The 21,911-nt window shown below is 47.3% G+C and overlaps 1 protein-coding gene across 2 annotated transcripts in view; it reads right to left on the minus strand.

Annotated features, from left to right (window-relative positions):
• The window catches only part of Lpp (LIM domain containing preferred translocation partner in lipoma), a 623,722-nt gene that overhangs the window by 571,305 nt on the left and 30,506 nt on the right, over positions 1-21,911 (minus strand). Inside the window, exon 1 of one of the 2 annotated variants that reach the window (XM_057763583.1) lies at positions 3,678-3,761. The exons of the other annotated variant lie outside the window; for it this stretch is intronic. The gene's annotated coding sequence lies outside the window, so the exon portion shown is untranslated. Of the gene's footprint in view, positions 1-3,677; positions 3,762-21,911 lie in introns of those variants that run through there. 2 annotated transcript variants of the gene reach the window in all.

Here is a 21,911-nt window from a genome sequence, read left to right on the forward strand (position 1 = left end):
CTGGATAGGTACTTCGTGAGTTCTGGGCAAATAAGAGATCCTATCTTTAAATTAAAAAAAAAAAATTAAAAACTGGACAGCTCCTAAAGATGTCCTCTAGCCTGCATACACACACACACACACACTCACAGACCTGGGAGTTAATAAGATTAGACGGATGCATGACACAGAAGAAGCCCGGCAGGTTAAGGGAAAATGTTAGCCTTGCGCTAACCCCTGGTCCTCACAGTCAAACAGACCCAGATCACTGAGCCTGTATGCAAGGGCTAGTGAGGGACCCAGGCAGCTTCTCACGCTTCCTTAGGCCTTGCTTTCCTTATAGGTAAATTAGGATCAGAACATCTACCTTCTATCATGGGAAAATTAGAGGTAATTACAGACTGCTTACTGTAGGGCTCGGCACAGACGAAGTACATGTTGTCAACAGCACGGTTTCTAGGCAAGACTCAGAAAGCAGTGATGTGCTCCCCGAGCCAGACACAGATGAACAGCAGTCAGTCAAGTGCTCCCTCCTGTACCCTCTTCCTCCTTCTCCCAAGCTCAGCAGAGCCATTCATTACAAGGGCCTCTTCTGCCTTGCTTGTAGAACAGCACTGGGTGCACGGTCAGGGGAACTGACTGAGAGACTTCTGGATTCTAAGCCTGCAGAGTCACCTACCAGGACAAGGACACTCTCAAGGCCTCCTGCACAGCACACTGCTATGCAGCACAACAGACGGACTGGCTAAGGGCTGGCTCTCTGCAACACGGGCAACCCATGCTATCTACACACGGTGATACATGCAAAGTATTTATTCCAGACTCTGTGGACCACAGAAATGTGACACACCAGCGTGTCACACTTCAAGTCCAACCATAGCTCTGCTCTGCAGGGTAAGACCGCCCCTCCCCAAGTTCCCACGCACATCCCTTCTGGTCCGATCTTTCGCCCTAGTAAGCAGACAACACTCGCAAATTATCTTTCTACCCAACCGAAACTAGGCCTCAGGTGGGAACAAATATCTGTTTAAGTTTGTTGTCTGTTGGTGTGGGTTTAGGAACAAATAAAATTTTTCCTCTGGTTGGCCCCATTTCTAAATCTACCCATGAGAATTGCTCCCCTGGGAAAGCAGCTGTCCCCACTCCAGACGGAAGTACTCATGGGCCTCACACTATTTCCCACCGCCGTCCCTGCGCCAGCAAGCATCCCAGGTCGGCTAGCAGAAATGCCATTGGCAATAATGATGTACTCACGTGAGGAGGTCACCACCACAGCGGGGGGCCTTCACTGCCCTGGCTCCCTCTCAGGAAGCCTGACCCAGGACAGAAAGACGCAGGGGTGTGCTCCAGAAGCCTGAGGGGAACTGAGCTGAGGTGCCTCCCAGAGCAAGGGGCAGAGGCACGGAGGGGGAAGGGCAGGAGGCGGGGGAGGGGGCTCCACTTGGTTTTAGGAAACGAGAATTCAAATCCTGCTTCTCCCAAACCCTGAGTCACCTCCTTCCCTTCCAATAGATGAGTGTGGTGGGTAAACATTTCCATATATGGAGAAGAAGGCTGGAGGATGTCAGAAAATCAGCCTTCTCTCTGGCGCTTCAAGAACATGCCCCACACAAGGCAGCCCTCCTTAAACTGAGTAAATCATTAACCCCACAGACATGGAGTCTCGGCCACTACTACTACGACATACAAAAAGACACCGAGTACCAGCTACTTCTACTGCTGCTGCAACACACAGACAGACAGACAGACAGAGAGAAAGAGAGATGGGGTGGGGGGGGAGGGGAGGATCCTGTTCCAGGAAAACAGTCTCCCACCCAACAGAGGAAGTGGCTGGTTTGAAAGCTTAAAGTCTACCTGAGAAATGGGGCTGTCCAGACTGCCACAAAATGCCTACCAACTGGGAGAAAAACCTTCGCTCGCTATTCATCTGAGAGAAGATTCATGTCTAGAATAAACGAAGGACTCAACAAAGCAACCAACACAAAATTGAAAAACCCAAACCATGAACGAACGGGCAGAAGACACCGCTTTCAAAAGATGCAACACGATGGCCAACAAGCGAAAGATGGTCCATGTCACCAACCATCAGAGGACTGCGGGTGGAAACTACACGGAGATTCCATAACACGCCAATCAGTCCGTCACTCTCTACCAACAACTGCTGCGTGTATGTGGACAAAAAAGAACGCTTAAACACTGTCGGTGGGATGAAAACTGGTCCAGCCACTATGACGACCAGGATAGAGGTCCCTCACAAAGCTAAACTCGCAACTACCATGGGATCCAACTATCCTACTCCTGGGTACTTACCAAAACAAAGCTCTCAGTCACCATGCTAGAGAGATACTCCAACATCCGTGTGTAGTACAGCAACATTGACAGTAACTAAGAAACAGAACACACAGGCGTGGATGGAGAAAATGTGGCATATATGCATGATGGAGTACGTTGGCATTCATAAAAAAGAATAAAGTTATGCCGCCTGCAGGAAAACAGATGCAGCTGGAGATGGTCACACGAAGAGCATTATGCCGGTCTCAGGGAAACGTAGGATGTTCTTTCTCATTTGTAGTCCCTTGACTTTACATAGACACAAAATCACTTATGTATTTATAGCATGGACGCAGAAGAGAAAACCTGTCTATGCAGACAGCAACTAATTCAAGGTGGGAATGGGGAGGTAGGAAAGGGCTGGGGTGGGAGAAGAACATACAACATAAATGTGTTGAAGTGTCCTACCACAACCTAGCACTGTGTACAATGATTCTAGACAACATTAAGTCGAGTGGAAAAAAATCAATACCTTACACGTAATAATACACATAAAAATACATGGCATTTTCAGCAGCCCATGAGACACAGACACTGAAACAAGTCTCCGCAGACCTCTGGGCTGGGGACCTTCCTGAGCACTTGATTTAGCATGAATTCTCATCACGAGGCAGACATCAGGATCCCTGATGCAGTCAAGCCGTCAGACTACTAGCAGAACATGATTGCTAGGGGAAGGGAAGGCAAATCAGATAGTAAAATGTGTAAACATCAACTCTAACCCCAAACTTCTGTGTCATGTTTGATGACTACATCGGAGCCGGAAAGCTAATCAAGAATGAATCTGGTCTCAGGGACTCAAGGCCAAATCAAAGGAGAATGACAGGCAGACGTGAGAATCAATGGGTGCTGGTGGGGACTGTTCTCCAGTTGTTCCTGAACGGACAAGGCTGTGCCCGTCAGTTCTGCTCCGGCGGCTCACATTTCCTTATCCAGAAACTGACCAGCTAGCCCCAAATTACCCAGCTATGTGCTCGAGAAGCGGTTTTGAGTTCTTCAGTCCATCCACGCTTATTCTGAAAACTCACTGCTAGTTTAATAAGCATGTGGACACAAACATAAGTGACCCTGGAAATAGGGAACACAACCGGATCAGAGCACCGGCACCACACACCAGAACCAGAACTCAGTACTCAGTTCCCAAGCTGCAGCCCTCCCTGCCCACCCCAGCAAGGATGGAGGGGAAAGGAGTGGTCCTAGTTCTGTCTGGAGCACAGCTTCCGCTCGTGCACAGGCAGGAGCATTTCAGAGAGAAATAAGACGTTCTGCTGTAAACACTTCTGAGGGAAAGGGCTGAAAACTTCCAAAATCAAGTTCCAAGCAGGGAGGCATCAGGATAAACGTGAAAATCAGAACAAAAGACTCACATTTCTCCTCTACTTTGCAAACATTTAGAGGGTAGTCCCCTTAGCAGCCAAGGGACGGTTCATGCCCTCCGTGTTTGGGTTCTTTCTTCCTCCCAGCCATGGAGCGCCTCTGACCCAATATGCCTGACTGTTCCTGAATCCCCCTGAGCATCCCCACTGTCTCCCATGAGACCGAGATCATATTTCTTACAGCTGTTAATTCCATCTTTGCACAAGAAAGTTCTTCCATATATGGAACCAAACTCTGACTCTCTGGTCTTCAACCTCCTGCCCCCATTCTGCTTCTGAGAACCATATGTCAAAGCTCATCTCCCTGGTGTGGAATGTTTGTAGGTAACTGCGTATATAGAAACAAAGCTATCCAAGCCCTGGGTCCACAGTCAACCCTGCCGTTATCCTGACCCCATCATCCTTCAACTGTTACCAAGATAAAATCCATTCTTTGGAGTGTTTTCCAATGTGTCAATGCTAAGTAACACATTCAACAGGTACACTGCTATCCTGTGACTCAAAAGTGCCCTACAAAATCCAGTCTCTCCTCTCCTTCACCCACCCACCACTTACTGTGTGTGTGTGTGTGTGTGTGTGTAAGAGAGATACAGACAAGCTAGGCAAGTGCTCTACTACTGAGCTGAATCTCAGCCTTCTTTCCCCTCTTTCCTTTTTACTTTGAAACAGAGGGTCACTAAGTGGCTCAAGATGATCCTGTAACTCACTTCTATACCCCAGGTACCTGAAGATTGAGATCCACCTGCTGTGGCCCCCATAGCACCTTGGATTACAGGGTTGTGCTACCATGCACAGCAAATAAACTTTGGTTCACTGGGAAACCAAAACCAGCAAACCTGCCTCTACTCCACCAGCACCGCTATGAGCCCATCCCTCACAGATGAAGTCTGTAATGCAGATCCCACGCTTCAGTATTAGAATCCAGTCCTGCCTAACCCCAAAATGCACCCTCTAAGGCTCTTCCAAAGACCATTAAGAATGAATCCTGTAGCAAAGAAGGGTCAGCACAATTCTCTGAACAACACGGGTCAGCAAGGTCAATTGCTCATCACAGGGTTGGAGGACCTCACAGATGTTCAGTGGGGTGGGGGACTACAGGGCTTCATGTTATTCGCGTGTTCCACCATGCATACATGCCTCCCAGGCGGTCTCATTGACTCTCTACTCAAAACTGCCTTGAGAGCAACATAATACCCACTGTGCCAACAAAAGGCAGCCAGAGGCTCCGAGCCCGCATGTCTACTTCCGAGGTCACTGCAACAGAAGAGTAGGCAGCCCTGAGACTCTAGGTCTGACTGTCCTAGACTCAACGTGTGACCTCTGGCTTTCTATTTAACTTTTCTAAGCCTCGGTTTCTACACCTGAAAATCGGAGATTAAAGCAGTGGTTCTGCCTCCTTCTTGGAGCAGTTATAAGGATCAAATGAGCTAATGAGAGAGAAGCCCTCTGGAGGAGAGGTAGGCATTCTCCAAGTGTGAGGGATTACTGGGTGATTACTTGTAAATGACTCTGCATTCCATTACAAATACAAAAAGCAATGAGGTCATTGACAAGACAAAGAAACGCTAGGCCCTGGGAATCAAGAAAGAACCATCCCCGCTCTACAGGTTACGTCTATAAGCTGCTCACACTGGGAGCTCAAAGCTTGGCAGCAGCTGTCAGGGTCTCAAATTCCAAGTCGCATACATCTACAGGGCCGCTCAAGACAAAACACCTCCCTTTTCAGCTAAAAGCAAAGGCTGGGCAAGAAGGAGGTAAGAGAGATGGACGTCTGGAAGACCCCTGAGAGTCTTGGCTCCGGAAAGGTGGCCTTTGATGTTTTCCTTGGAGCAGTTGTTAGAGACACTGGCTCCAGTCTCACTGCAGTAAGCCCGTGGGGAAATAGATGTACCGTAAGGAGCTATTTACCAAGGAGCCTGAGGAAGCGTCCAAGCATGAATTAATCAAGGGCATAAGACATTTCAAGTTGCAGATACTGAGAAGGATAAGGATCTCCAACCAGTTAACCCTTCTGGCTCACAGGCGCTCCATCTGGAGTCAGGCATACATGCACGTGTAAGGTGGAGCCCCTGTGAGCCAGAAGGGTTAACTGGTCTCTTTACATACCAGCCTTCTCACTGAAGACCACCGTGAAGAGGGGTCCCAAGCAGCTCAGAGAGCAAAGCCTCCTGTCTGCCTTCTTCTCAAGCCTCTTCCAACATGCTAGTTGTCAGGATTCTCTTCAGGTCCTGCAAAGAATCCAGCACTCACTGTCATTTACGGAGGGGCCATAGAGTCCCCAGAAATGCACCCCTGAAAGCAGTTCAATGCTGTCTCCCCTGTTAGAAGGAAACTACTGTGCAGGGCAGCTATAATTCCTCGATTCCCTCCCAGTGGCTGGGTCAGACATAGGGCTAGGTATTAAAAGTGGCTGCAGCAGAAAACACCCACGAAGGTGCACAGGAAAAGGTAGATGAAATGAAAGCTTGCAGCGTAGGCACTGAGAAGACATGCTGGGGACAGCAGCCGGCTGGAGTCAGTCTCCAGGGTACACAGGTCACTGGTGAGGGGTGTCCAGGGAGGTGGACAGAAACAGAGGCAACACAAAGCCCTGAATAAAACCAACTGCTCTGAGATCAAAGAGCGGGGGGGAAGGGGGGGTGTTTGCTTTGTTTGTTTCTGTTACGGAAGTAAAGCCATGATCACACCACTGATAAGATTTTTAAAAATAAGCTTTTGCTCCCCCACTGAGAAACACTAACAGCAGTAACTAGAGTGTGATAAAGGTTTGCTTTATGTTAGCAACTGTACTACAGTTCACATGAACAGAGATTTGTGCGGGGTGCATTATTTAACGGCAGTAATAACCGTATGAGCTAGGCACTCTCTTCTCATATTACAGAGGGAATGAATGCTAAAGACAACCTATTAAAATCCCAGAGATGATAAAAGCAAGAGGCCAATACTAACGTGTTCACAGTACAAACTTGACCCCTCGCAATCCCGAAAGTACTCTATGTCCTTCTTCTCCATTCTACCTTCTAGCCCACCTTCTACCCACGTCACTTCCCTGAGATAAAATACGCTCCGTATAACACACGCACAGTAATCCGATGTAGCACAGCTGCCTCCAAAAGTAGGTGACAATAACTGTGCCATTGCCAGTGAGCACTCAATGGCTGTGTGTTCTTAAACGGGCACTGTCTCTAGAAGGCTGGGTCAGGAAGGTAATATAATATGGGCCATAACCGTTCTCTTTTTCCTCGACAGAAATTAAACCAGGCAAAGCAAGACTGCCAAGGTCAAACGGGAGACCTAGCCAGGGTGACAGGCACAGTTCAAGGACACTGTGCACAGGGCAGCCTAGGCTGAGGCTTCCGCAGCTGTGCAGAGCTGAATGACCCTGAACCTCCAGCTGCTGTTCCCAAGACCTCAGAGGGAGCTCAGCAGATCAAATACTTTCTTGAAAAAGGCAAACAGCCACATCCCACCAAGCCCGGAATGTGAGTTCAAAGAGAGGGTTTCAGCTAGGTGTCAGGGAGTCCAGGCCTTGCAGAGCTGGGTGTCTCCGCCCTGCGACCATCACAGCTAGTAGCTACACTAAGCCACTTGGCCTTGTAGCCTTCATAAAGACTTGTTAGGCTACCATGGTGATTTCCAACCTCTCATCGCTCAGCACAATTCTTCCTTTAAGTGAATACTATGGGATGTTTGGTTTTTAAGCCCAGGGAAACCAGAGCTGCCAGCAGGCTTCAAGCCTTCCACTTCTCACTTCGTTGGCACCCCAGCTCTCATACCACACTGGAACCTCCACCAGGGCTTGAAAACCATCAGCACTCTGAACTCTTTAAGGACCCTCCATCTCTGATGTCAGTAACGTTGGGGATCTAAGAGGTACCTCCTTCACAGTTTTGTAGGTTTAGCTGTATGAGAAGCACACATAGTATGGATGCGGCATAGTACCAGACAAAGAATTCCCAAATAAAGGATGTGGGGTAAGAATTCTATGTTCACGGCTGTGGTGACACACACCTTGAGTCCCAGCACTCAGGAGGCAGAGACAGGTGGATCTGAGTTTGAGGCCAGCCTGGCCTACAGTACGAGTCCAGGACAGCCGGGGCTACACAAAAAAAAAAACCCTATCTCAAAAGTATCTCCTCCAAAAAAAGAATCCTGTTTTCCCAGAAGTTAGGAGTTGCCTGAGATTTTTGTCTAGGGATGGGACTCTGTGAAATTGCACTCTGCTGATACTGACAGCCTTGAAACCAACATCACCAACAAAAATAAATCCAGCAGGTTGTGCTTTTGTGTGGCTGTATGCATATTATATGTATGTACATAGATAACAATAGTAATCAAAGCAAAAGTGACTTGGGGGCTTGAGGGGTTAGAGAGAAGGTGTCACAGCGGGAGTGAAGGGAGGAAAGAGGGGGAAATGAGGTAATGCTATTTTAAATAAAAACACATTTCAAGAGAATTCTTTCATTTATCTAAATCTCGGTTTTCTCACCTATAAAAGGGACAACATCCACCTCAAAAGACCTTCAAGACAATGAATTCGCCTAACAAGTTAGCAGAATGCCACAATACAGGCTGCAGTGATTATCAATTAATTGTATCTTGGTCATCCATGGGAAAGAAGATAATTGCATGCCTTTGTACACTTGTGGACATGTTCAACCCAAACAAACACCCTGGCAGAAGTAAAGAATGAGTAAGAAAGAAGAATGTAAAAACTGGAGGGTGTGGCCCTTGGGAGGTTTCCAATACCTGAGTGGGTGGCCCCATACCCATGTAAATATGTCACTAATTGGACTTAGTGGATTATCAGAGGAAGAGAGGCATGGGGAGAGGTTGGGGGAGCCAGAATGTATTTGATCTTTCATTGTGTACATGCATAAAATTCCCAGAGTTTTCTTTTGTAATTTAGTTTGAGAAACACAGTTTGAGCCCCAAATTCTACGAACAACTTATTTCCTAATATCTTAAGGTTTATCTTCAGAAACTTTGCAATCCCGGGCCTTTGCGTTCTGACAACAACCGAGACAGTCAAGGATACAGAAAGAAAACGAAAAAACCATGTTCCAGACCATGAGAAGAAGGGAAAGAATTAGTCTCTGCATATTGATTGACACCAGCATCCAGACAGTGGTTAAGTGACCTGAGAAGTCCCAGCTGCCCTCTGACCTGCAGGTGCCTGGTGTGCACAGATGGGGTGAGGACAATCCCAACACACACAGAACAAAGGAGTCGCAGGCACCTGATCTCCTCACGGTACAGTGCACACGTGAACCCTTGGGGATGACGTGTAGGAACAGGAGTATTTTCACTAACCTACGCGTTCGCTAAAGCTGGGCCCAACAATGACCAGTGCACAGACATCCAAACCATGACGGAATGTTTCTGTGGTTCTTCGCAGTGACAAAGCTTTTCGCGTGCCTCCCTTGTTTAAAGGCTTCTTGGCAGATAAAACCACGCTGTCCATCTTACATAGTCCTCTAATAAGTACTTGAGCCAGAAGTCACGTGCCCCACTTAGGACCTGCAGCATGTGCGCTGAACTAACTCACTCACATCCCCTCTCTCTCTCTCTCCTCCCTCCCTCCCTCCCTCTCTCTCTCTCTCTCTCTCTCTCTCTCTCTCTCTCTCTCTCTCTCTCTCTCTCTCTCATAGTGGGGTGCAATTCAAGTTCTACAATTAAAGGGGCCATGGAGGCCCAAGGCCAGCTCACTCAGGACCCTAGGCAAGTCATTTTCATTCTTTTAACCACAGTTTCTTTATCCATAAAAGGAGATTTACCAAGCCGCCCTACGCATCCACGTGCCCCTTCCATGTCACCCTGAAAGCTGTCAGAAATGAAACCAGGTCTCGCCTCACACACATAGGCATATTTGGTCAGTTCCATTCCTGAGATTCCCTGCCCAACCACCAAAGCCATGGAAAACCTACCCGAAGTGTCAAAAACCCACCGGGAGCTCCAGAAGAGTAAAGGGAACAGCCTGCAGCTGCCACCATCCCACAGACCAGCAAGTCGCTCCCCAACAGCAACTGTGGCCATCGTCACAGTGCATGCACTCTCGTCAGCAAAACGCTGGGCTGAGTGGCAATAACAACCAACTCAGGATGCAAGAACGTTAACATGAAGGACACAGTATGTACCCGGCACACCTCATGGCTGAGAATCTAGGCCCCTGATGGTTTACAAGGGAGAAGAGGAAACAACACACTTTCCCAGAGGACTCTTGGAAGATCTGCTTCTCTGGTCAGCGTAGGCACCCATTGGTACCACCTGGCCACCACATTCTTGTTTAGCTATGAAGGCGATATTGACGTGGAGGCCAGCATGCCCCCTGTTTATTCTACAAAGAGCTAATGCTGTCTGTCAGGTTCTCTCCAGACTACAAGACCCTAGACCTGGCAAAGGCCAGGTGTCACCTAAGCCAAGTCCTGGAAACCATTTGTCTGGGGCACTCAATCACGAAGAAACACAACACAAAACAAATCGAAACACTGCTGATCTTTTTGTGGAGCACGTGGTACATGAAGGGAAGGTCCGTACTCGCGAAGACCCTGCTCCAATATCTTACATGGCGTTGTAGTTCCTAAAGACCGCAAAGTCCCAGGGTTTTGTGTAATAGCTCCAGCGTCTCCAGAACCCAGCCTCAACACTCTGTTCCCGGGGTCAATACATCCCACTGCCATCAAGACACTTCCTTGAAGTCTCGGCTCACAAAGTCCCTCCTATTTCTGCAGTCTCCAACCAAAGAAGCATGTTCTACATATCCCTCGGGGAATACTAGGAACTCTCAGCAGGGTGGGACTGCCTTAGGAGAAAGTAAGTTATTTATCTACTCTATGTCCTGTACAAAAGAACATCTAGCACTCTTGGACATGCCCTCTAAATACCATTGGTGACCCGGCCTCTGGGGACTAAGACAACAGAACAATCCCGTGCCTTTTCTAATCCCCTTAAAAAGATGCTGGTCTGCAAAGGCCCTCACTCCCAACCTTTTAGTGTGATGCTCGTTCCTGGATTTCCCAACGTATGTAGAACATCCATCATGATCTTCCTTATACTATTCTTACTAGGAAATTTGATTTATTCTCCTTCCCAGTATGGGCTCTTCCAGGAAGAATCCAGAGTAGACCTCTCTCCACAGTGCCAAAGTAAGGCTCATGGTCAGGTCTGTAATCAGTGTTTATTAAAAGCCTGAAAGCAAATTATGTAAAAAAAGAACAACTATGCTAGGTCACAGAGCCTAGAAAGAGATTAACATGAACTGGAACATCACAAATAAGCAGCTCTGGTCAAAACTAAGAAAAATACAATTAAGAAACTCAATGTAGGTAAATAGCCTACTCTTTGGGGATATTAAGCATATTAATTTTATATAAATAAACTTAAATAGAAGGTATTACATTTAATTAAAATACTAAAATATTAAGATGAGTTATAAACATTAAGTATTTCAGGATAATAACTCCTGGGACTTTTAAAGGAACGTGTTAGGGTCATGTAAAATCTCTCCATTGGCTAAGAGTCCATTTCCCTGCCCTGAGGTCCCTTGCACTACAAGCATTCCGCTGCAAATGACATGCCCCTACATTCTCAAAGCTAGGAGATGAGGCTCCATCACTGACATGTACCTGTGTGTGACAGGGAAGCCAAATCTTCCTGCTGCTCTCTCTGTTCCCAAAGGGTAGAATGCGATCAGAGTCAAACAACCTCTGCACTGGCAGCCAACCCAATCATGGCCAGTCACCAACCAAGGGGGCAATGGGACAGTCCCTCGGTCGTGGCAATAATCAGTTTGGAAACTCAACAGCTCGAGATGCCACCTTCTGTCTCCACTGCTCGCATCTTTCCAACAATTTTGTTAGCACCTCTGGCTCTGAATTAATTCCTTTCTACTTAAAGTATATAGAATGCTTCCCCCAGTGGTTTTCTAATAGATACAGAAGGAAAAGAAAGAATTGGTTACTTGGCTGGACCATCCATCTCTGTTTCTCATCTGCCCGACACTATGGCTAAGATCTCTCCTCTGTACAGGCCAAAACTCCTCACTTTTATCGCAATAAGCCAACATAGCTAGAACTCTCAAAGTGACATAAAAGGAATAATAATCTAATCACAATTACACAAACAAGCTTATGATCAGTGTGAATACCAAGTCACATAAAATAAAGCAGGCCTGAGAGATGATTATTGGCCTTCTCCACAAAGGTCCTAGATTGGACTATTTTCCAGATTCATTCCTCACGGGATTACTGGCTGAGCTCCTGGGCCATCTAGCTCCACACAGCCCCACAGCACAGGACTTGAGAAACATCTGCTCCTTTCTCCTCTTGGTTAAAAGGAGACTCTCACTCTATGCTCTGGAGGACCACCCCAGAAATATGCCCAGCTCTTACAGAGTTTTGCCACTGCAGAAAGATTTAAATCCCCTTCCCTGAAACCTGGGTGACTCCAGGACTAGTACAACCAATGCAGCAGAAGGACACCACTTCTGATTAGCACCTGCTGCCTTGCCAGCATGGGTTGTCAGTGTTCGGTTCCCTCCCTCCACCCCTCCCTCCTTTCCCCATCTCTGTCCTTTCCCTATTTCCCTCTAACCCCCATCTTTCCTTTCAAGGCTTTTAAACGAAGCGCATGCTGGGAAGAAATCTTATATGGAGAAGCACACACAGACATCTTGACCTGTGACCTGTCACCATGACACGCCTTTAGTGTCCAGCCTGAAATCTCCCAGCCAAGGCCATAGGCCTCGTACCATAAAGACTTGAGCCAGGGAGAAAAATGTCCCTGTCTTCTTTGCTCCACCCAAATTCTTGACCCAGAAAACCCATGCGCATAAATGACTGTTATATGCCCTAAGATTAAAGATAACCTGTTATAAAGCAAGAATACACAAAACACAGCCTTCCACTTCTTTCAGTTTTCTCTGTCCCCTGCTCTGACCGTTCAGACCTGCCTGGCTTCACTGATGATAGTGTCTGTGGACAGTGGCCCCTGCAGGTGGTCAGATATGAGGTATGGGCTCTATCTGTCACAGCAACTCTGGGACACAGAGATTTCATGGAGGAAATTGAGATAAAGAGGCACAGGCTAAGTAGATTTGGCCAATTCCGTCTCTATTTAGTAAGTGTGCTGAGGAATACGGGGCTTCTCCGGTCCTCTGTTTTCATCTGTAAGATGGGTGAGTATGATTAGAAAGTCTAACTGCCAGAGGACTTGTGAAGATGAACTGAGAGAAAGGAGTGAGGGTACTTCTCCCCCAGCACCTGAAATATCAGGCACTAAAATAGCCCTCTTTGTAGCTGTGGGCTACCACGACACTCCGGCCCTGCTACTGCGACCACGTTTCCAATACAGCACAATTGCCTTCCTGCCCTCCTACTCAGCATGGAACCTAAGGCCACCGACACAGCACACCGGTGAAAAACACTAAGTCCTGGCTAGAAACGAAGCAAAAACTCTTATCGCTTCAAGACCACCAGCTCCAGGGGCTGGGAGTGTACACCCTGGCATCTCGGGCCTACATTCAATTCCCATCTCTGTCAGGACTGGCTGTTGGTCTGACCTCCCTGGGCACAGGTTTCCTTCTATGTAGAACAAGGACAGAAGCACACCTTCCTCACAGAACCAATACAGATGAAGCAGCTACAGCAGTGTGGTACACAGTGTCACTTCCTAATGTCACCAAGTGTGTGAATGGAAGAACAATCTGAGGACACAGATTTAAGTCCTGTCTTATGAAGAGACCGAGACTCATTCAACTGTCATACTTGTCCAAAGCCAGGAGCCTATTGAAAAAGGTAGGGGGGCAGGCAGGACCCAGGTCCAGCCTCCCAGCAGTCTACCAAATCCAAAGCGCTTCCCATTCAGCTTCCCGACAAGCACATTTGATGAGAGATGTGTCTAACTGGAAAGGGAAGAGCAGTCCAGACAGAGCAGGGCTGTACCTCTGGGCACAGCAAGATGAGAAGGCCAATGTCAGAAGCCCTGTCTTTCAGCACAGTCAGCTCCTGTGGGTAAAATTAGCTCAGTTCTGCTCCAGTGCCAACCGGAGCCCCAAGGCAAAAACTCACCCGCGGCAAAGCATGACCTCACCTGACCCTCGCTCGCGGGAAGGGTCCCTCGTGCACCTCATTAGGGGCCTGAGATGATTCACTTGGCTGTTTCCTGTCTCCGGCTGCTGAGGTCACCTCTCCGCTATCCCAAAAACGCAGCTCCACAGGAGAACTAGAGATAAATGCAAGCAGCCGTCCTGGCTTCCTTTCCTCCAGGGCAGCTCACAGCAAGGTCTGAGGAGCCCGCTTGGTACGCCAGCTAAGTGCTGAGAAAGCTCTCTGAGTGGTGTGAGCCAGTCCACAGGCGAAGAGCGGGCACTTGCCCAAAAAGACCCCTAAGGTGACCGCCTTTAGTTTACTATGAAGAGGACAGTGTTGACCAGAAGACAGGCCTCTGCAATGCCTTTGTTCCTACATAACACAGTAGACTAGATGGCCACGAGACTCCCTTCTGTACCCTTGCACCCCAGTATCGCCAAGGCAGAGCTCAAGGGTCACCTCTCCTAGGACTCCTTCCCTGTCACACCCCTACCTGGCTAAAATTCCCCCCGGACTCACCGCACCTCTACTCTTTATTCTTGAGCATTTACTTGCTCAACAAATACCTACTGAACACCTATCTTGGACCTAACTATATAGAAATGAAAAGAATATCCCTTTCCCTCAGGGAAAGGCAGCCAGGTTCAACCAACAGCCAAAAATGGAGGAAGTCGAGATAAGCAAGTTCAAAGGCGGTAAGAGAGTGAAGTCCTGGAAGGTGCACCAGCGCTTGAGAAGAAACATGAGTGTTAGTAGCGGTTACAGAAAATTCAGGGGTACACCTAAACACACACCTGCCTTTTGCCACCTCTCCCCTCTAAGAGATGCAAAAGATTTGGGATTCTACCCTGGGCAAAGAAATTGGAGAATCTGAAAAAGAAAGGTAAACATTAGCAGATTTCTGAGTCCACAGCTCCAGGCTAGAGAGACAGAGGACACAATCAGGAAGGGTGGGACCAGGAAAAGAAGGCCAGCTGAGTGAGCAAGAGAAAGCCTGCACTCGGGAAGGGCACCTCAGGCCAGAGGAAGGAGTGTGGAGAGGCTGCTACCCCAGCTGACATGGTATCCAATCTGAAGACAGGGAAGGGGTGCAAGTATCCAGAGCACCCCCACTCCCATTTTCAGGCTCCTGTGACTCAGCAGATAGGCGCTGAGATGCTTTACACAGTGACAATGACGTGTGGAGTCTCAGGTCTCCTTAAACATTTCCAAGTGTCAATTACACACATGGGCCTACAGCTCAGGAGATCGAAACCAGAAAACCTCAAGCACCGTGGCACACCAAGACACAGAGACGATCCAAGACCAAGTTCTGTAAGCCCTACATCTGTGGTGTGAGGACAGAAGCCAGCAAGGAAATTTTGAAGAAAGCCCAGAGAGGTAAAGGATGCCAGGGATACCGACTGGCAGTACCACTGCAGGAGCCAAATGGAACAGATCTGCAAAATACTGGAGCTGGCTTCCCACACTAGAGTGGAACACCTCTCAGGGCTGAAAAGGGGCAGGGCAAAAAGACAGAAGGGTATAGACACCCGTGTAAATGTAAGGAGAGAGGAGAGCGAGACGGAGCTCAGAGACCGGCATCCCCAACAGACATCATGTCTCCCTCCAAACCTCTAGACTAGCCTTCTCCTCAAGAAGCGTGCATACCACAGGCGTCACTGAAATGCTAATTCCTGGCAGTTGCATTTTTGAAAAATAACAGACCAATTTCAAGAGCATACTTCATCTAATACAACAATATCCAAATACCATTTTAAAGGCACCAAAAAATCAACTTTATTAAAAAGATATTTTATATCATTTTTGTACTAAGCTTTTGAAACCTGATGAGGATTTTCCAATGACAGCTCACGTGAGTTATACACATTATGAATTCACTACTGCCGCATGTCATTCTGATTTAAGATGGATGAATCAGGGCTTAGCATGGTACCTGACACAATGCATTTCTTACAATATGATGAGAGAGAGAGATAGGTAGGTAGATAGATGATGATAGATAGATAGATAGATAGATAGATAGATAGATAGATAGATGATAGTTACATAGATAGATGATAATAGGAGATAGATAGATAGATAGATAGATAGATAGATAGATGATAGTTACATAGATAGATGATAATAGTTAGGTGACAGATAGATGATAGATAGATAGATAGATAGATAGATAGATAGATAGATAGATAGATAAGATAGAGAGATAGATGATAGTTACATAGATGATAATAGTTGATAGGTAGATAGATGATAGATAGACAGACAGACAGACAGACAGACAGACAGACAGAATGGATAGATGAGCTACACTGTCATTTCATTAAGAAATTTCAGGTTTCTTCACAATCAACTATACTTTAAGTATGAGTCCTAGGCTATATTAAGAATAAAGTCTTGATATAACTTAATGTTAACATTAGCAGCATAATGTTCTTTCCTCTTTCTTTTAGAAATGACAACTGTTGTCAGTCTCTCTGGGGAAGCAGAGGGGTGGTAAAGCAATTGTGTCGCATGCTAGTCAGAGGAGCTACCGCTAACATAGAGCTCAGGCAGGAGACTTCCCTTCCTCGAGAGTCTCATTCTCCCTCACTACAAAGTCGCTGGCAAACCCCAACTCAACGTGTCATGCAGGCCCACCGTAAAGCCCATGCGCACTGCGAAAACACAACAGCGCACTGCGAAAATACAACTGGGCGCTAGCACAGAACCCAGGAGTAGCTCCCTAACACAAACACACACCACAGGGATCCGGCTCGTGCAAGGGACCACGCTTCAGTTCCCAGCACCTACCTGGCAGCTCATAACCGCCAGTAATCCCACTCGGGGCACCCACAGGCATATGCATGCAAGTGGTCCACATAAATTCACCACCACTTGCATCCCGATTCACACTATGCATGACTCACTGAAGCAGTCTGGGGGGCTAGAGAGGGTGAAGCGCTGAAATGAGAAATTCTTAAAGGAGAATTCACCAAATGGAAATAAAAATAAGGTGATTGGCATGCTGATTTTACTGACCAGAGTCCCCAGCAAAAAACAGCCTTGACCAAAAACCCTTCCTTCAATACTCTACCATCAGCATGCTAGGTTTAGGGCCTGATAACCTAAGGTGCTAAACACCTCCCCCCCCCCGCCCCCCCCCCGCCCACAATCTGCCTTTGCAGTAGAGGGCAGGGCCAGTCCATGAAACTTCATTGTTAACACATACACGGTATCTGGTAGATGCCAGGCAGTTTCCCACACTTTGGAAATACTAGTTCATTCCACTGTCCCCGCAATCCTGCAAAGCAACTACCTTCATCACTGTGCCCACTCTCCAGGTGAGGAAACGGAGGCAAAAGCAGACACAGCAGTAGACTGTGGCAGAGCAGGGGAACAAACCTAGGCCATCTGACTCTGTGTTCCTCATCACAGCGCTATGCCACCTCCCTCTGTATCCTTGTTTGTGTTGTAGGTAGTGGGAGCATAGCAGAAGACCCACCTAGCGTACAGCGAGAAATTAAGAGTGTGCGCACAGCACACAATCAGCCTTCTCTCCCTATAATGAAGCGACAGGAGAGGCCAAATCTTTACCAGGAACCATGTCATCGACATATGCAAAAAAAAAAAAAGTCCTTTTACACACCAGAAACACCCACCATCCAAATGATCAGCACATTCCCTCTCTCATCATCAGGATGTTGTCTCGGGGAAAGGAAAGTCGAGTCTCAGGGGCAGAGAAGACAGACAAACGGAAGCCGCCACGCTCTCAAGGCAGCGCTCTCAAGGCAGCGGTGCAGAGAACACTCAGACACCCTGGAGCTGAGGTTTCCTTCTGCCTCGGCACTGCCAGCCTTTGAGATGAGAACTTTCAACCCCGTTTTGTAGAAAAGAGTAATAACACCTCTGCTTCCCTTCAGCACTTGAGCGTTTGTGCAAGGAAAAGCCGTGTTTCTCGTGGATGCCACACAGATGGACGGATAAGGAGGCGATGCGGTCGGCAGGTGTAGAACGCTCAGCCTTCGCAGTCCACAAACCTGAGCCCAAGTACTGTATCTGCCATTGTGTGACTGGGTCCAAGTTCTGGGCTCCTAACCTGCAAGGTGAATGGCGGATGAAAATTCCTATCTCGTGGGTTATTGCAAGATTGGGAACAACACTGACAAACTGCCTGACACCTGAGGCATTATAGAAGTTATTTAAAATAAAAATAATAATAATAAAACACGACCCCAACATTCCTCCCTCCCTCCCTCCCTCCCTTTCTCTCTCTCTCTCTCTCTCTCTCTCTCTCTCTCTCTCTCTCTCTCTCTCTCTTCCCTAACCTTTGAAAAGGATAAAGTGGATGCTTTTTTTCCTTCAGGGTTTCCCTTTCTTCACTGTTCCCTCAGGGGGTACTACTACACTCGAAATTACCTGCGCTCAATTTTCCAAAAGGCTCAGTTGAGCCCCAACTCCACTCTTACTTCTTACCTGATCTCTCTTCTTCCTGGATTTCCCAAACTCCTATTCTTATTACAAATACGAATTGGAGCATCAGTAACCCCATGAAACCTTCAGGCTGCATCAGTTATCGTATTGATGACACCATGAGAGAGAAAACCAAGAATTAAGCTAACCAGGACACAGACAAATGGCAACACGTGTTGCTAAAAGATTAACAAATTTCTTTGCACGTTGGCTAAAAAGAAAAAGGAAACCCTTCTATCGGGTGATTACAGTAACGGGTGATTAAAGTATGCTAACGACAACCTAATTTTCCTAGTCCCTTCTCTGGGACGCCTTGTACCTCCACACACCAGCAAGAAAGTTGCCCTGGCAGAACTGGTGATAATCAGTACAGGGTACCATAGCCATTCAGTACCATCTCAGTCCATGTAGACAGCGCATCTACCAAAGCGAGGGCCAATTCACTGTGGGTGGAGAGCTCCTTCAGACACAGAGTTCATTACTCCCAGCATCCAGCACCCTCGGCTCTGCAGACGCAAAGCTGATTCAGTAGCTGCTGTGCCTCCCTGCTCAGCAACAGCCTGGCACATCGTAAGCCTCAAAAAGGTGAACTCAACAACTACCCATGCATACAACGGCAACGCCAGACCCAATCTGACTCCAGGCTCTGCCATTTACTCAGCTGACCTCCTGACCAGGGACCAGGGCCCCTCTAGCCCATCCTCGCCTCCTTTCAAAGCTACAACCTGAAAGCCAGCCCTCTGTTTAACACATCCAAGGTCCTCTGTCATCGCCAACCAAATCCAAACCTGCTCAAGACAGACGGCAAGGATTCTCCTTCTCACCCTCGTTCCAGGAATAAGAAAACAAGCAAAGGAAACAGTTGTTTCCCCCGAGCACACAGAAGGCACTAAATAAATATAAAAAATCTCCCTTTGAAAAGTAACCAAAACTGTTGAAAAAACAGTTCCTTGTGCGCAGATAACGGAAGGTTGTTTTTAAAGTGGATACTGAACCACTTCGCCTCCGTTATACAGTGTTGTTACTATAACAGGGCGGTGACTTGCTCGAGCCACACAGTTGGTATATGTTATGGCTCAGAAGAAATTATCATCCCAAAAATCTCAGCACTGCACTCCGTGGCTTCCTCAGCCACGCAATATCTCAGAGTAGAAAGTGGAAATACTGCCACCGTTACTCCCTGGCTCCTAAAACGGTTGCATTCTCTTGCTTAGTACGTTCACTATATCTGAAATATGACTTCCTTACCTGGCTCCTATCTCTCTTTACCCATGAACTTGTAGCACTGGGAAGCTCTGGGCTCCACCTGCCCTCATTCGCCCCAGAACCTAGAAGAGGGCAGAGCACAATCCTATCAAGCCAATATCAATTCCCTCCTCCGTTACCAGTCACAGAACCACAAATAACCATATCTCTCCACGCCTCAACCTCATTCTCTTTAACATCCATGGTCCAGCCCACTGTTATTGGGAGAAGTCAAGTGCATGAACCCACAGTCTACACAAGAGAGGCACTCGCAATAGATAGATTTGCCTCTCCTTTTCTCTACCAGACCCCCAGCGAGCCCAAAAGGCTCCTCTATCAACCGTGGACCACTCCTTGCCTGCATCACCAAAAGCCACAAACCTGCCCTTCTCTACTTCCCACTGTCATTCCCTCTGCCTTTCTGAGGCAGGTGTCTGCAAAGGGCAGACCTCACAGCTGGCGCTCACCACACTCCCATGTCTGCCAAGCTCTGACCTACTTCCCACCCAGACTAAGGCAGGTGATGCTGCAACTGATTCAGCAAGGTCTTTTTTTGCTTACTTTTTACCTCCAAGTTATCTTGGACATGGGACCTAAATCAGAACCACAAAGTTAAAAAAAAAAAAAAAAAAAAAAAGGAAAGAAAAAAATCAAAGCAGAAGAGACCCTACCAGCCTACCAAATGTCACCCTCCTATTTTGTAGACATCAAGTATGTGACACAGAGAAAACTGGCGTCTTGCTCAAAGCAAACCCCGAGTATCCCAAACATTAAAAACAACAGCCATTATGACAGAGCCCTTCCTGCCACTTTCCCTCATCTCGGAAATGGTTCCTTATGTCTAAGCTTAAAGGCCCCCTGAGGCCATCCCAGCCATATGTCTGCTCTCCATTTAATGCACCGCATCGCCCTAGATGAAAAAGTTCTCATTTCTATCTTCATAAAGTACAGTCCACATAGAGGAATTAAGCCGCACACATTTTAAAATCCTAAGAGGTGGTGCAGAAATTGAGCAGTGGAGACAGAGATACATGAAGTCTAGCACGGGGTATGCCACTCACTACTAACCCTGAGTGAGCTGAGACCATCTCCCGTCCGGCCCTGCTTCTCACGCCGGATCACATCCACTCCAAGCGATTCCACTTTAGCTCTCTGTGCCTCGCATCACCTCCAATACAACATCATCACACCGCATCGAATAACCAGACTGTGAGTCACTAAGCCCGGAGCTTTCCTCCAGTGCATCTGGGTATACACCCTTCGGTATGTGTGCGCAGTGCTCATCAACGAGTTAACACAGTCTAGTTTTCCTAAGGTTATGTCATTCAGGCTTCTTTGGTAACCAAGCTGTCAAAGTCGCCTGACGAAGTTTCGTAAGGCAACAGAACATTAAGCTCCCTTCATCTACCAAAGCATATGCTTCCCCGGACGAGGGCTTTCTTCACAGCGGTCTGCTGATTCTAATACCGGCCAGTCCTTAAGTCTCTTCCTGCTATACCAACTACATAAGCAGTTGTAAGTCATGCACAGTGTTCTGATGAGAATTCTTCTTTGCTTTTTAAGAAAGAATCTCATTTTTCCAGAAGTCACTGGGAAAGAATTCTAGTAATTATGGGTGGTGATCCAGCTGGAGGTGTCAGTGTTGTGATAGAACTGACCACAGAGTAGACGGTGAACGAATAATTCTGGGCCTCATTCCTGATGCATGACTATCCAGACAGCAACAAGACCAAGACAAGTCATAATGTATTTTCCTGACTGAGGCCCCCAAGAGATGCTGCTCTTCTCCCAGACCCTGCTGATCCTTTCAAGAACGAAACTCTTAAATGAGGTATGTCGTATGATCCACTAAAACCCATCACAAGTGCCAGGAATGAGAGCGGTACCCAGACATGCTGGCAACGGCACCCACATGAAATAAAGCAAAGACAGGGGCTCTCTGTACAGAGATGCCCGTAACAGTGTGATCGATAATCAACAACCCTCATCCAACAATATGTAACAAACAGCACATCCATGCACTCCGTACAACAGCTGGACACACCTGAGAACCATAAGCTAAGCTGGAAAAGGCATGAGTATCACAGGAGGGGTGAGGAGCAGATGAAACTGCTTAATAAAAGCATAATTAAGAAAAAGTTGGAGAGCACTATTTCAATTTATCTTCTCTTGAGAAAGAATGACACAACTCAAAGAGCCCCAGCAGGAGACATCAGTGACCGACTAGAAACAGGAGTCTACATTAAGACTGGTCTTCAGATAAAAGGAGACATTGTGGTATAGACCGGACCATCACAGTGTAAGGTAAATCTGTTTCTTTCCTGGAGAAAAAGATGTTATAAGCTACTTCTTTGGAATTGAAACATTCCCTCCTGGCAGGAAGAGGGAAACTCTTAAAACTCAGGAAAACTAAGGACTCACAGGGCTCCAGGAAACTTAC

The sequence above is a fragment of the Chionomys nivalis genome, chromosome 3 (assembly GCF_950005125.1).
Source record: "Chionomys nivalis chromosome 3, mChiNiv1.1, whole genome shotgun sequence".
In the NCBI taxonomy this organism is placed as follows: domain Eukaryota; kingdom Metazoa; phylum Chordata; class Mammalia; order Rodentia; family Cricetidae; genus Chionomys; species Chionomys nivalis.